The following is a 16,762-nucleotide window of genomic DNA, read 5'->3' on the forward strand; positions in this document are numbered from 1 at the left end:
AGCTAAGAAAGAGATAGCTCAAATCTAGTAACGAATAAGGGAGTTAAGATTAATCAAGAATTGAAATCTCATGTGCGCGTTTCTTGCTGCGAAATCAAGATGGTTGCACGCATCAGTAAGAAAAGTGAACATCAAGCATTTACCGAGTAAAGTTATCAAAAGTTGTTGAGATATGTTCTAAAGCAAACGAAAAAGTTCAGTAACAAAACAATAACAACAACAAAAACAAAAGAAGGAAATCAATATGATTGCCGACTACGGACATAATCACTGTGCATAATTAAGATCGTTGTATTCGATTACAGAAAAACCAGTACTGCCAAAGATCGATGTAAATAACTAAAATTCTGCAGAGACTTCGGTGAAGCAACTAAAATATTGCAAAGTCTAACAGTCCCCACAAGACTTTCACTTGATTATCTTTGAAGCGAAGAAAGGAAAGGGGCCCTGAAGGTTTTCAGGAGCAGTTCTAAGGTATCGAGGTTGTTCAACAAACAAAAAGACAAGGTTGTCATGAACAATCCCTTGAGCAGGTGAAGTGCAAGTAGTGACAACAAGGACAGTTGTGTCAGAAGGTAACATTCCTGGGGATCCCACAGTTGATCGAAAGGCATGTGGGAGGGGAAGATAACACTCTGTCAGAAGCATCTAAAAAGGAGGTGCAGGAAGGAACCAGACTGGCTTTGCATGCTCCCTCCAGCATTTTGGGTCCACCACAAATGCACAATCTTTTCTCAAATCATCCTTCTTCACCGACCAAAGCATTGCTTGCTTCTTGATACAAAGTTGAGAATTTTGTTCTTGTTTTCTTTTTTCATGAAGCCTCGTCTCTTTCTTTCACGGTCTTTTGGTGTCATGGAGTGACTCCTCCGCTATACTTCAACTTATATATTAGTGTTTCCTCTCTTCTTTTATGTCAAATGAATAGCAAATTCCAGCCAAATGAAAGGATTTTCTAATCAAAGAGAAGATTCCATTAGTAACGAGGATTCAGAATATCACACATTGATCAATTAAATAGAGATTCAACAACTAAAAGAAAGATTGATTCTTTGGGATCCTTCCTCTCTTCAAACCGAACGAAGAGAGATAAAATCAGATCAATTCTCAAAATATCCTTCTGCGACTTTTCACTAAATGTAAAAAGTAGATGAATAATCATTTGTTTCTAAAAAAATAGAAGAATTTCTTGGAAATCCTACAAGATCAACTCACCAGCCTCTGCCCCATCCATAGTGCCAATCCCTATATTGGTCATCTTGTTTTTCTTTTTCATCTTTTAGTCTATCAATTAATTTGCCATAACTCTGTCACCTACCAACAATAAGAAAACTACTTGAAGTTTGAAGCTTTTTTATGTAAGACACAGACCTATGAAAGACTATAATGAGATTTGAACTGATCACGACCAACCATCTACTGGGTTAAACCCCTGCCCAATTTCCATAACTCTCATCAGAGTTTAGCAGAAAATAAATTCAGGAGATTGACAAGTTTTGTCCATCCCTGTTTGAGCCTCTTGAAAAACTAATCCAACAAAAAATACAAAATTAAAAATTAATCAGGATAGTAATTAAGTTCATCATTGAAAGCAAACTTCTAAACGTCAAGAAATTGTAAACAGTAGCGAGAGAGAGAAAGAGAAAGAGAGAAGATAAAATAAAAATACATAACAAAATTTGGGAACAAGAGGCAAGAACAAACCACAAAATCAAAAATAAGAGGGAGAGATTATGACAAAACATTTCAAGCATACGGACATACTAAAATATACAAATTGAGAGCTCAAGCTCACCTTCACATGCACTGCCACCATCCCCACATCAGCCCTTTTCTCCTTTTCCTTGTTCTTTTGTGACTTTTGGTCCCTCCCTCCCCCAAAAGAGCCAAAAATGTATTAAAATTGTCCCGAGGCATTTATTGCACCTGTGGACTTCAACTGCCTCTTATCATATGGCTTTAAAATATCATTAGGAATTTAACTTGGGTTGCCAGTCGAGCTTAATTGCTAGTGGTTAATCTAATTTGCTTGTCAAAAACTAATGGATCATGAGATAAGAAAAGATGAAAGAAACCGGGATTTAATTCCATGGTTGTGAGTTAGAAGGTGAATTTTTTTAGTCTCTTGTCATGTATCCAACTTTTGATGGTTCCAGTCTTTGAGCCTCTGATGCATGGCAGCAGAATATTCTTTTTGCTCATCATGTGACACTGGAGGTTGTGAAATTTTTATGTTTCACAGGTGAATTCGAACTCTTTCGAAAAGAAATAATTTGTTTGCTTTCTTCAAATACTCCAAGAGAAAAGCCTTTTGTCTGACAATTGTCCGCCTTCCCAGACGATAAAATTCTTGAGGTCGAGATGCGCGCTCTAACAAATCTGTCCTGAATAGCTTAAAAACATTTAAAATGTCAGTTTATAGAAAAGTACAATAAAAAAAACGATTTTTTTTTTTATAGAAAGTTTTAAGAGTAGCTAAGAGTCTAGGTTCGATTCGACACTGATTCATCAGCCAATTCGAATAAAACTGGTCAAACACACAAATGAATCGAGTATAATTTTTGTTAAGGTTAAGTTCAAGTTCAAGTCTTGTCGAGTTAGAAATTTTTTACCAAAAGAATTGAATTAAAGTTTCTCGATTTTGATTAGGGTTAAAATATTATTTTTTAAAATTTTTATATAAAACAAGTAAAATTTTTTATGATGTCTTGCAAAAACTAGATTTACTTGTGAGTTATGAGACTCTTTTATTTTTATTTTACTGTTGCACCAGAGTTCGCATCGAGTTGAATGCGCACCGAACATAGGTCAGGCTTCAACTTGCACTCGAGCCCAGTTAAAATGTTATATTACTAAATTATTTATATAATATATGTTGTTTTGATATTTTTTTATGCAATACAATTATTAAGTATGTTATATACATTAATAACTAAATTTATTTGTTATATATATAATAAATTAAAAATAATAATAATACTAATAAAATACCCTCACCGTATCACCACTCTATATTTTTTTAATATTTTTTTTAAATGTAACGTTCCGAACACCCGCACAGGCACTCAACTAATGTCACCGAAACCCGGACTATGGTGACACCAAAAGAAAGTTTACAAGTTTTTTTCACTATTTCAAATGGACAGCCCAATAAATAACTAGATTTACTTGAGACAGGTAAAGTTTGTCTAAAAAACCGTGCAAAAGGCTTTTCAGCCGTCCGTTTTTGAATGGACGGTGACTTAGAGCCCAAGCTTTTCTCAATTGTCCGTATCTTCGGCAGGCATACTGCCGGAGGATCCGTCCATTCTTTCTATTTCTACACAGCGGTTGAGCCAGCCGAGAAGGATCTGGCAGTGGCAGGGCCCATGGGCCCCGCTAACATTTCAAATTTTACAAATTTTAATTTGGCTTTTGTAAAAATTTTGGAAAATGTAGTTGACCCATGTGAAAGAATTTCATAGATAATTTTTAGTGGTACCATTCATCACATTCAGGCCCATTAAAAAAAAAACGAACAAAATAAACCAAACTCTACCTTTGTTTTTTATTTATCTCAATAGTAAAACTTTTTAGAATTTCTTACACAATACAAAGAAGCAATTTTCTAGATCTCCCTATATTTTGTGATTTACATGAATTGAGGCAGCGTACTAGGCATATGATATATCCTTCAACTTAATTAAAGCTTATATCATTGTAAACATGACACTCATGTCCACCAGATATGTTGTGCCCCTTATAAAACAAAAATACTGAAATAACTGACATCGCATTGAAGTTTGGACCTCTTTGCTATCCTTCAGTGAACTTCCACTGTTTGCATGCTGGTGCGGATGCATGTTGTAATCGAATGATAGAAAATCTGCATAAGGAAGATTCTCACAAGGGTGACGTTGCTGCCTTCAAAATAGTTAAATACTTCACGTAGTAAAAAAAAAGTTTTGAAAAAAAAATTGTAAAATAATAAAAAAACTAAAAAATATATTTTATTATAAAAATTTATAAAATACCCCAACCTTCTCTTTTTTCAAAGGTTGTATATTTATTATATGCACAAGATTGTGCATGAGACTCTATCTACGTTGCCTTTCTTTCTTGCTACCGAGTGGTCGACTTCGAAGCCGAAAAAATTTACAACTCGAATCAAATTGGTGAGGCTAACGTTGGTTGAGTGAGTTGGCAGCTCATTAAATTCCGTCGAAGCAATCATGAACTGGAAATTAGAGACATTATTGCATTCATTGTATACAAGAATTAACAAAAATAATGTAAAGATTAATTACAAACAAAGAAAAGCTTTAAGCTTTCTTAATGAATAATAAATGGCACATTTTCAACATAACTGAATGAAACCAATTTGGCATTGATTCAATTCAAATAAGTCATTTCAGCACCGTTATTATCACATTAATGAATTGTTTGGCAACATTAATACATTGTTACTGTTCTATGAATCTACAACGACAATATCTCTCAAACAATTCAAAATGGCCTGTCTAAAACACAGTCTATTCACACAACCAACTTTTCCATAGTGGGGATCCACATTTGCTTTTATGTCGTTTTCAATTTCTAGTCATGTCTTGGAAGAATTGGCTTGGAAAGAAAAAATACCATGTGAGCCAGATAGGTTGAGACAAGGACTTGATTATGATGGGAGTTAGTTGTGATGATAATGTAAAACATGAAGATTAGGTAACACATAATGCTAGGCCATCTCAACCCTAAGTTTAAAAAAAAATTGAAATGAACCAATATGCCGCGTGTCCGCCATGTCAAGGTCTGGCAAAGCGACGTTTGGTACGGTGTGATCTCTTGCATGCCTTTCCTAACTAGGGATGTCAATATATCCTATTTGAATCGGATATCCAACCAATCTGATCCGAAAAAATCGGATACGGAAAAGAAATTAATATTCAATTAAAAAATCAGATCGGATTCAAATTTAATAAATGGCATCTGATTGGATTCAGACATACGTAAATATCCGATCGAGTTCAGATACAGATTCAGATTGAATTCATTTTTGGACAAATATCTTGTATCTAATGCTATTAAATTTTGAAAATTGGCAAAATCCTATTCAAAATTTAGATTCCGATTTGGATATACATATAAAAATCAGATTTGGATCAGATTCAGATTGTAAAACTAGATTTCGGATTCGGATTTGGACATGACTTTTATTTTATTCAAATTCGAAGCCAAATAAGTGAATATCCGAAAAAGTGGATATGATTAAGGATATATTTGATCTGAATCTGATCCATTGACATTCCTAATCCTAACCCAAATCTTCAACAAAGAATTGGTTTCTAAGTTGGTTGAGACTACTCTCAACTAATTAAGGATGCCAACGCTGTGATTTGGATCAGATATCCGACCAAACTATTCTAGATTACTTTAAAGAAGTTGGATATGAAATAAAAAAAAATTAACATTCAATCAAGAAAATAGGTTGGATTTGAAATTAGGAAACGACATCGGATCTAATCCGGATTCAAATGTAGTTTGAAATAAATATCCCATCAAATTGAAACCAGTGACGTGCCTATTACTCAAGTGGACAGAGGAAAATTTGTATTTAGACTCTTTTGATGGTTGATGGTGCCACTGGCTCCGGCAAATTCTCAAAGTGTAGGGCTTTGCTCATGACTTTGTTCGCTTTGCGAGTGCTTTCTTAAGGAAACTCATCAAGCGAAGTTTTCACCAAATGGTGAAGCGTGCATCTAGGGTTTGCCTTTTATAGCTTGTCCATTAAGTGCTCATTCTGACCCACAAGGAAGAACAATACTGTTGATTCCTTAGAGTGCATTTCTTGTCCCTATATATATATATATATATATATATATATAGAAGTTAAATTGAAAAGACACTTAATCCCACCATTTGATCCAAATCCTGTTTTTAAACCTGCAAAAAACTGTCCAGAAGTGGATTTTATAGGATATACAAAAGAAAATCATCAACATATTCCTACTGTCTATACATTCTCTAAAGTGTTTCACATATTATTCAAAATTGCCAACGCTGGTCTGACTTTGAATCAAGATCCGAATTAGACTCAGCTTTGCAGGCTTGGCTCCAGATGCAAAGTACCTGCATGAATTATGGGTTCATGAAATCCATTAAGCATAGAGTCCGATGCAAGAAAACTAGGTCCTGATGTGATGTCCATGTTGGTTGCCCGACCCGGTCCGGTTGAGTTTGAACTCAGATAGCAAACTTGGTCCTCTTAACTTTGGACTTTGCTATCTCTCTTATACTTTCTTCTAAATCCAATTCTACCGCTTATCTGGATCTGACCCATTAGTTGGGATTGAGTCGTGGATATTTGACTGGATTTGGTTCCTAAGTTGTATATATGAACCTCAGATTTGAATTAGATATTTGATGAGACGCATCCAGAGAAGCCACCACCGGGTCTGGATCCACATGAGATTAGATCCAGATCCAACACCTGAGTCATACGCGTAGCGTAGCAGGAAGCATCAAATACACTTTCCTGGATGATTTGAATATTCAACTGAAACAGAATAAAGTCAATGATGAGTGTTAAAGAGAAATTCCTCCGACCACTGGTAGATTGCCACGTGTCTCCTGCAACGGCTAATTCCGGCGCCGGACCCGGCACGCTTCGTCTCCAAGCATCCGAATTCGACCGTTTCCACACGCGGAGTTTGGCCGACCGGAAAAGCCATTTTCGGCGACCTGTGCCAACGGCCTCATTTTCTCTCTCTACTGGTCCACCCTTTCTGATACTTCTCTCTTACGCCCTCTCAGGCTCCTATAAAAAGCCCCTGAGTGCCTCACCCTCCTCATCCACCCACAAGCTCTCGTCCTCCTCTACTCTCTCTCTATCTCTCTAGAATCCGATTGCTTAGCAGTTAGCACCCACCATCTCCTTTTTCCTCTTCCTTTCTCTACAAGCTTGATCATGGAGGCACCAAGGCTCGCATCTCTCTTTTCCCTTGTCCTTGTCCTCCTTGTTGCCACATTGAGCACCGTCTCCGCGCAGAACATAGCATCCGCTCCCTCTCCGATGGAGAGTGCTTCCTCAGTCGCTTTGCCGGCTTTCGGCGTCCTTGCACTGGCAACCCTCATGTCAATGATGGCTTTGTTCACACACTGATTATGATGATGCTGGTGTTATGCGTTCGCGGTTGAGCTGGCCGGAATTCTGGTTTTCCGGCGAGGTTTGTCTTAGGGGGTCTATTCTTTTGGACAGCTTATATTACGCAGTCATGTTCATTATTTTGTCGTGTCTTTGTTCCTTCTGTCGTTATTCTTTCTCCTTCCCATGTTACTTGTAAAGGGGGAGTGTGGATTTTGGGCAGCGTTATTGATTTTGTATACTGGAATTGAATAAATGAAGGTGTTGGTTACATAATTCTTATGTCCCCATCTTGAATACTGAAAGTATTTGTGCCATAAACACTCTTGGGATGAGAGATTTAATCGCTTTGATAAGGAAGAAAATACTTCCTGCACTTTTTCTACATAAAATGCAGCAAAAGGTCGAAAAGTTATCAGAGATTGAGAATGAATGATGCTTGAAGGAAAAGATGTTTTCAAACTAAGCCTTTGAGCACAAGGGCAGCAAATCAAAAGGCATCATGGACACTTTAATTCTGCGTCCTTCCTGGATTTTATCATAAAATTCTTGCGAGGGACATAAAAATAATTGTTTGTGGGTAATCAAACACATGGTTTGAAGGTCATCAAGCATTACATTAGACAGCCGAGATTGCTTCAAACTGGCTGCCCTTTTGAGCTGGCAAGAAAAGTATTCAAAGTTTCTTTATAAATCAAAACACCTTTAATGAGTACAAGAGGGAACTTTACGAAGGGGAAGCAGTGCGATGTATGACTGTTCTCACCTCTTAGCATCACAAATACACAAAGTAGTTGTTGGAATATTCTGCCATTAATCAACAAACCCTTGGTAGTAAGTGGGTCTACTTCTTGGAATATTCAATCTCAACTTATAGGTTTTTCAGCTTGTATTATATCTCTCATAACAAGTTTGAAAATTTCCTTTACATTAGATCCCCACGACAGGAAATGCCTACATCAAGATCATAACCCCATTGAAAATTTCCTTTACATTAGATCCCCTACCTACATCAAGATCCATGACATCTCTCTCTCTCTCTCTCTCTCCCAAATTAGTGTGTGGTGTAGCTGGTTGGAGACCTTGAGAGTGTAAGGGCTGAGGGCCATGTGCTGCAGGCTTTCAGGACAACTGGAGTTAGGGCTGGGCATCGGTACCCAGCCCATTACTCGGGCCCAAGTCTGGGTCAGGTTTAAGGGTATTGGGCTTGGCCCAAGTTCGAGTTTCGGGTGTCGGACTGGCCCGATGCCCATGCCTAGTTGGAGTAACAGTTGCACCTAGTAGCGGAATTACCTATGAGTTGGTGTGCGCCACAGGTCCTTGAAAAAGTTCATTATGAGGAAGCTGGACAGTTTATTATGAGGAAGCTGGACCCAATTCCTAGTACCCACACCAGACTCACGTCAATGCCCTTAATAAGGCCCTAGCATACTAAGGTTACTACTATCAAAATTTCTGACTCAACCACTGGTTGCACCTCCCCTTTTCTCTCTCTCTCTCTCACCAGTGGCAGTAGAGATATGAAAACTAGTACAAGATTAGATGGAAAGACATTAACTTGCAAGACAACATATGTTTGACGGAATTAGTTCGAAAGAGAATCAGAATCAACTTGGAAAACTCTGCTATACGAAATGCAAGAAAAGAATTAGTTGGAAAAGAATAGGAAATGAATTTAGAAGCAAGTTTTCTGCTTGAATCAGACACAAAGGTTTGATTCTCATGGGCATCTCTCTCCTTGTACAAGCTAAAGCCCTGTGCACCTGTTAGGATCACAGTGGACTAACAGGATCACAGTGGACATCTTTCAATCATTTACAATGGGATCTCCCTGCTGCTCCGATGAGGGTTCAGGATCGGATCATCCTTTTCATCGACCGGGAATTTCAGAAAAAATTCCTATCAACATCTTTTCCTTTACTTAGAGGTGAGGGATTTCCAGATCTGAAAAAATTTGTCAACTGCTTTGACGAGCAGGGCTCCAACTAAGAACACTGCCGATTCTGATAAAGTTGAATTTTTATGTAGCTCAATCAATTTTATCCAATATCATCTACAGTATCCAAATAAGAAACGAACAGGTAAAGAAAATCCAGAGAGATCCTTTGAAGATCTTTGAATGTAGATCTTTGAATCTGGACCTAAACTTGAATCCTACTTTTCTCTTTTGTTACAGATAGGATGCTTATGGATCTAAATGTCTTAATTGGGTCAAGGAAGAAATATCCGACTCGTGTTGGATACGGTTGAGCTTGACTAGATTAAGGTGAACTTTTAATTATTCATGGAAACTGGAGCTCTAGTTGTGCAAACTCGGGTCCAGAAAGTGCAGCCAGACGTTCAATTTCCTGTAGCCCTTAAGAGGGTTCAGATCTGCGCACTTCTTTCGAAGTCCATTAGAAAATACAGTAACTCGTTTGATCTATTCATTCATATCTTTTCCAAAATGGCAGATGCCACATATCTTTCATCCACTTTATTAGTATATTTTCGATCTAAGTAAGGGAACCCAGAAATAATCTAGGCTGAATGTGATGCCTCCTGCAGGAAAATCAACTGTCAAACTAAGCCTTTGCATTATCGCTTCTCTGAATCCATGTCAAAGATGCTTCAACCTGCGCCTGAGCCGCATCCTTTTTGCTGTTTGATGCATTAACTGTAGGTTTATGCAAGTTCTTCTGGTGAAGTTGTCTTGAGAATTATGGAAGAACATAGAAAAGGCATGCACAATTTTGTTTGGTGTTGTTATACCATTGCTACCCAAATTCATCATCATCAATGTGACATAACTACTACCATCAATTGAACTCTGCTATATATAATGTGTTTATAAATCAAGCGAAAACTGCATAACAGATGACTCCATATAAGTTACAATATCATGGGCATGATTGACCTGGCTTGCTCATCATTTCTAACTCTCTTTTCATATATAAGATTATAGATGAATCTTATGGGCCTGTAGGTATATAAAAGCTAGGTGGTTGTAACAAATATTGTGGACCATAAGAATTCCAAACACCTAGCTTTTAGAGCCTCCAAACTTGAAGAAGATCTAGAGTTCAATACTCATGCATTACAGGAAAATATTGCAGAAGCCAGCTCTGATGATGCATACGAACCCACCATAAGTGATCTTGTTAACCCATGAAGTCAAAATAATGGCGGCCTTTCGGCGGACAAGGATAATGTAGATAAAGTTTTACATTGAAGGACAACCAGAATAAGGATGGTAAAGATACAACTAAATCAAAATTCAAGAAGGTTTGAGAAACTTGCTGCATTTCCTTTGAAAAAAGAACTTGGGGTGTTCGTGAACAACAGACCTGTTCAGGGGCTTTTAACATGTAGTTGGATCTGAGATCCACACTGCTCCGCTAGTTGTTTAAACAGTGGGTCCTATGCAGTGTGGATTTCAGATCAGCTTTGGATATGAGGCCCTGACTTACACCTATGGTAGGTCAGGTTCCTTATGCTTGGGAATGGTGTATGAATGGTATATGATCTTTTCTTTGGGGGTGTTTGATGAATTGATCTCGAGATTTTCCCGTCTTTCTCTGTTTTTTAGACATTGTGTAACAGGACAGTGTGGATCTTAATGACGAGGTCCTTAGTTTGGTGAACTCTATAGATTCTAGTGTGGATATATATGATCAAGGGCAGATTCTCTGTCTAAATTGAGGTCCCTTGTTTGATGAACTACAGATTCTGCTATGGAGCTTGAAGGATTCTTAGTTTCATGAACTATAGATTTTGGAGTGGATCTCAAGGGTGGATCTTATGTCTGATCACTTGAGCTCCTTAGTTTGATGACTTTGATCCACTAAGGATCATGGTACCATTTCACGGTAAACACATGGATTTAGTTATTCTTGGTTCTCAAACACAGCTATGAAAACTTGGGAATCCATCTGCTTCGGCCCTGACTAAGTTGGAAAAAAATTTCTCTTTCTCATCGTAGCTGAAGCAAAACCATATTCAGGGATGAAAAAGAGGCAATCTAGTATCAGCTTATTAGTAGTGAAATCCCAATTTCCACGGAAAACGTCGAGAAACAGATCGATTCCACCAAAAGGAATTAAAGCAAATTCTTTGTGAAGGCCTCTGTCAGCAGGAAAAGCTTTCCCATGGGCCTCCATCTAACAAACAAACACCGGGGATTGATTGATTAATTGGAAGCAAAAGAAGCTTACCATTGAAGTTTTTTTTACGCAAATCCGTTAATATAAACAAGCTCATTTGTGGATTTTAGAATGATATATAAATTTTCTATTGGCTCTGCCTTGCTTAAGCCCAGTAACATGAAGGATCAATGTTAGCCTGATGTTGCACTTATGCACCAACACACACACACATTGTCTGCATGTGCGATGCTTGGTGTATTTAACTTTTGCCTGATGTTACATATGCGCCACCACACGCGCACACATTGTTTGCATGTGTTTGGTGTGTGTGTGTGTGTGTTATGTGTGCATGTGTATATATGTTGTGTATGTAAGCGCACTATGAAAACCTGTTTTAACCTGAAGTTACACAATGCGCCACCACATGCACACCCATGGCTTGTGTGTGTTCGTGTGTGTGTGTGTGTGTGTGTGTGTGGTTGACATTGAGAAACCTATATTAGCCTGATGTTACGCATATGCGCAACCATACACACACGCACTGCGTGCATGTGCTTGCATGTGTGTGTTTTGTGTGTGCATGTGTGATGTATGCATGCATTGTGTTTGTAAACATCAGCATGCATGTTAGATCATAACGTAGGTAAATTTGGATTCAACTTTTGCCTATCACATCTAAATCTGGATCCGTATTGGAATCCAATGATGTCATATATATTCAACTGTGCGACCGATGGTAGAGCCTAGTTATATCTTGAGTATGATCTTTTCATATATACATATATAGTTAGTCCAGCACCTTACTGATCGACATACATACGTACATGCATACATGCACGTACGTGCACATTATAGGAAGTTCATGAGTTATGGTGTACAACATTGGGCTTGGAAATGGAAGTTTCTCCATAATTTTCATGTTAAATATTTGTACAAGCGAATCTGTGTAATTTTGTGAGCAACCTAAGTTTGTACATATATATCTGAATCTATTTTTTCCCTAATTAATGAGATTATTCGCTTTGTGAGCATCGTGATATTTTAACGAATCGTCATTATCAAAGTTAATTTTTTCATTTAGAAGCCCAACTTTTGTCCCCTAATCCGAAGAAGCCCCATGTTGGTAAATTTTCTAATACGTGTTCATTGGTTTTCCACAAGTACCAAATACAGATAAATTTTACATCCATCGTTACCTTAAAATTAAATAAAAAGAAACTCATTATGTATAAGAGGTTAACAAAAATAACATAATTACTATTTGTTTAGTAGCTGAGATCTTATCTTCATTTTTAAGTATTTAAGGCAAGAAGAGTCCTTTTATTTTTCTAATTCATGAACAATCCTTAAGTTTTTGAATTTTGCTGGGAACTGCCACCTACCATCCAACCCAGGTTAATCCATAATTCATGAAAAATGAACACAAAAAGCCATGTTTTGCCATTGTGGCTAGAAGGTGAGCCAGGCTCTTATAGCCATTATCAGTGAATACAAGTCATATCAGAAAACCCAAAAAAGATAAGGCCAAATTTGAAATTATGGATAAAAAAACTATGTAAAAATTTTTCCTTTTTCTCAGAGAAAAAAAATATTAATAACTATTTAAAATTACTTTCAATTTTATAGGGAAATGAATCAGTATGGGAGGAGGAGTAAAGGCATGGCAGGAGGTAGACCTGCAAGGCTGCTCAATAGGTTTGCCAGGGTCCTGTTACATCTTCCATCACCCAGCACATGGCTCACATGTCATTGCAAATTCTACAGCCTACTAATAACCAAGAAAGACAGTGAATATATATATATATGTATATATATATATAATAAAAATAAAAATAATAAAAAAATACTAAAGATGATGATAATAATAATAATATGAATTGTGAAGAAATCAGCTTCTATTGTTTCCCAAGTGCACTTGTTTGCGTATACATTTTTCCATGTCCTTAGTGGATAAAAATTCTACGAGAATGTTTATCCGACGCTACGTTTGATAGCTTTGGATTTTAGATTCCAGATGATCTGACATCCACGACTATACGAAAGCAACAAATCTTGGATCTATGGTCCAAGGGAGGAAGGGGCTTTAGTGGCAGATATTATTACCTGAGATCTCTGCTTGATCATATATCAAACACTGCCTAAGGCAGTAAAAAGACATTTGGCAGACAAGAAACAAACATGTCTGCATATATATTAAATGGGAAGAAAAAGTGACCGTTAAAATCTCTTTAAATAAGAAAAGGACATTTAACCTATTTTTACACGGATAAATGTAAGCTTCAAATTTGGTTCAAGATGCTACCAACAAAACACCTATATGGGGATGGGGATGTCAACAAATTCGATTTGGATCAGATATGCGATCCGACCATTCCAAAAAATCAAAGATGGAAAAATTTAATTCTGATTAAGAAATCAGAACAGATTGAAATTTAAGAAATGAGTCCAGTTGGATTCAGATATACTTAAATATCCCATCAAATTTGGATTCAGAATAGGTTTTTAAAAAAATATCCTATATCCAATACTCTTATACTTGAAGATTTGGTTACACATTCGGATCCAAATGTGAATCTAAAAAATTAGATTCACAATGGATTAGGATTATGACATCAGATTTTGGATTCAGATTGGGATATGATTTTTTTTCGTTAACTTTTTAAAATTGTTAAACCCTATTATAACGGTAATAATATATTAGTTGCCAAATACAATTGTGAGTTTACTTTTGAAATAAACATAAAATTTCCGGACCCTTATCTTTATTTCCTAAAGAGAGAAGACAGGAAAATCAAATTTAATCGGCTTGCTTTTCCCTAATTGCATGTCTCTCTCTCTCTTTAAGATAGACCTTACAATAACCAGATAAGAAACAACTATCTTGCAATATATAAACAAGGGAAACTATGTGAATAGGAAAAGATTCCATATAAACTAAAACTAACTAATTCTTATTTGGGTCTCCTCACAGAGAGAAGATATTTGCCAAATCTTCTTCTTAAAGAAGGTTCGCATCATTCAAGTTCACTGGGATTCATTGTGACATAATTTCTAGATTTGGAGCTAATTGAGATAAAGTTTTGCTTTATCTGTGGCACACGTCGAGTCAGAAATTTCCTCAACAGCAATTAGGTGTTCCATGGCCCATAGAACCTCAGCACTTCTTGTTGGACACGATTCTCGCTTGAAATGGACATCAAACTATCTGGCATGGCCCTCTTCATGAGGTGATGCTCTGTGGTCATGTGTTCTTCTGTCATTGGCTGGCCGGAAATCCGGATAGCAATCCCTGCGTTGCTTTTGTGTGTGGATACTGAAAACAACTTGACTACGCAATCGTATCTGACTGCGATATGCGTAGCAGTCGAGCAGCTTTTCGTTTCATTTTGGTTTTTGTTCACTTTTTTCCTTTCTGTTGAATGAAGTTTCATACTGTAAGAGCTTACCTGCATTGCTTCCTTGGTGTATACTTTCTCTGTAATTAGTAGTGGTTATAAGTTTTTGATCCTGGTTCAACTCATTGATATATTTCTACATATGCTATTCATTTAGGTCCCATTCTACTTTGATTTGGAGAGAGAAAGAGAGAGAGAGAGAGAGTTGCACCACAGTCACATGAGCAATTAGAATCTGGATCCATTTTGGTATGATGGTTCTCTCTGTCATTGATATACTGTTCTGAGTTTCTACTTATGTTAGTCGTTTAGTTCCCATTCTACTTTGATTTAGAGAGAGAAAGAGAGAGATTGAATTACACCACAGTCACATGAACAACTAGAACCTGGATCCGTTTTGGTATGATGGTTGGTGCATGTTCAAATCTAGCCTACTCTCAAGAGCAACTGGGATACTTTGTGAGCGTTAAATGAATCTGCTCCAAAGATTGGAAGAGGTTCATAGAACAATAATTCTAATGTCCGAGGAAGACACCAAACATACCCATGATCTGAATTTAATGCAGTCCAGTCTGATTCTGATGTTGTAGCCGATCCACATCTAACTCATTCAGCACCAACCATCCATAAACTCAGCAAAATCAAGATCCAATATCGCCATGTTAGATCCAGATCTTGATCAGGCTTATTGGGGTTCTTTTTCTGATTGGTGCTTCACCAACATAAGCCAAGCAGTGCACAAAACTTGTTTGGATTAGATTGCATCCTCTCATCAAAGTAGACTCAGAAAAAGGCATGAAGATCCAATCCCAGATGGGTCTGGTCCCTAAACCTAGGTATATTCTAAAGAAGAGAGACATAATCATGTCTTCCAAGATTCATCCAGGTTTTTCTCTCTCTAGAACACTGAGTGGGACCCTGGGCAATAACTAGTATGCCTGCTTTGCAAGATTCAACAAAAGCATGAGCAAGTTAGCTCCTACTTACTGCTCTTCTGCTGCTGGAGATGTGATGGGGCCCCTACCAACAAGAGATATCCATCCCAAAGTCAGAAAAAAAGAGAATGTAGATGATGAGTGGGGGAGGTGATGCTTTCATTGTTGCTGCATGATTATCTTCTAGGGATCAACTGTGATGTATGAAATCTGTTTCCCATCATGGGCTGAGTGGCTATGCAGTTAAGAGAGAGAGAGAGAGAGGATTATGTTATCTTTCTCTCTCTCTCTCTCTCTCTCTCTCTCTCTCTCTATATATATATATATATATATATATATATATATATATATATATATATATATAGTAGGGATGCCAAGAAAACATATTCAAATCATAGGTAGCATTTGCTGTATCTGATTTATCAGATGTTCACTTATTATATGAACGAAAAAAGTCTATATCATATCGGAATCTGATTTCTTAATTCGGCAATCGGAATTCGACCTGGATGCCACGATCCAAGGGCTACGTTCTTCAGAACGCTGACCTCATTTGAATGCCAACTGGATACCATTTCTTATATCAGATTTAATTTTTTTCATACCCAAGTTTTTTGAAGCAATTCGATCAAATATTCAATCTGAATTTGGTCCATTGACATCATCTTCCAATGTGATCCATATGTTTACCAATCATTGTCTTAGTGTTTATATATATGTATATCTAACTTTTTAGGTTTTTTTTTTTTGAATTCTATAATATTGCTTAAGATCGTTGATAAATGGTTAATTTTTTTTAAAATTTTATCATTAATGTCTCTGATATCAACAATGATTCATAGTGCACCACTAATAGTTTATGATAGCTCTGTAGGGCAGCAATAAGTAAGTAAGTAAGTATATATATATATATATATATGATGTGCAACAATAATAGGAGGTGTAGTCGATTGCGTGTTGTTGTAGCTAAGGCGCGGTTGGTGTCCCACCCAACTTTTAGCTTCATCCAAAAGGGGAGTGGGCTCAGTGGGTCAGTAGAAAACGTCTCTTTCTTCGTGATAAGGACACGCTTTTGACCGACGCAGCCCGTGAGTCGAGAAGCACGCTCATTTCATCCGCTCGACACGTTTCGCGTACAAAACATTATATTGGTCAATGATATGGTCATTAAGTTGTTCCCGGTCCCTCCAC

This window comes from Nymphaea colorata, chromosome 2 (genome assembly GCF_008831285.2).
Source record: "Nymphaea colorata isolate Beijing-Zhang1983 chromosome 2, ASM883128v2, whole genome shotgun sequence".
NCBI classification, from domain to species: Eukaryota; Viridiplantae; Streptophyta; class Magnoliopsida; order Nymphaeales; family Nymphaeaceae; genus Nymphaea; species Nymphaea colorata.